A 711-nucleotide genomic window follows, 5' to 3' on the forward strand; every position below is an offset into this window, starting at 1 on the left:
TACAAGAGCTCCTGAATGAAGTACTAAACATGAAAGGACAACCAGTACCAGCCACAGAAAACATATGCCAAATTGTAAAGACCATCGATGCTAGGAAAAATCTACATCAATTAACAGGTGAAGTAACCAGCTAGCATCATAATGACAGGATCAAATTCAAACATAACAATAGTAACCTTAAATGTAAATGGGCTAAATGCCCCAATTAAAAGACACAGACTGGCAAATTGGATAAAGAGTCAAGGCCCGTCAGTGTGTTTATTCAGGAGACCCACCTCATGTGGAAAGACACACATAGGCTCAATATAAAGGGATAGAGGAAGATCTACCAAGCAAATGGAAAGCAAAAACAAAAGCAGGGGTTGCAATTCTGGTCTCTGATAAAACAGACTTTAAACCGACAAAGATCAAAAGAGACAAACAAGGTCATTACATAATGGTACAGGGATCTATTCAACAATAAGAGCTAACTATCCTAAATATATATGCACCCAATACAGGAGCACCCAGATTCATAAAGCAAGTTCTTAGAGACCTACAAAGAGATATAGACTCCCACGCAATAATAATACGAGACTTTAACACCCCACTGTCAATATAGACAGATCAATGAGACAAACAATTAACAAGGATATCCAGGACTTGAACTCAGCTCTGGACCAAGCAGAACTAATAGACATCAACAGAACTCTCCACCCCAAATCAACAGAA

This window comes from Mandrillus leucophaeus, unplaced genomic scaffold (genome assembly GCF_000951045.1).
Source record: "Mandrillus leucophaeus isolate KB7577 unplaced genomic scaffold, Mleu.le_1.0 Scaffold382, whole genome shotgun sequence".
NCBI classification, from domain to species: domain Eukaryota; kingdom Metazoa; phylum Chordata; class Mammalia; order Primates; family Cercopithecidae; genus Mandrillus; species Mandrillus leucophaeus.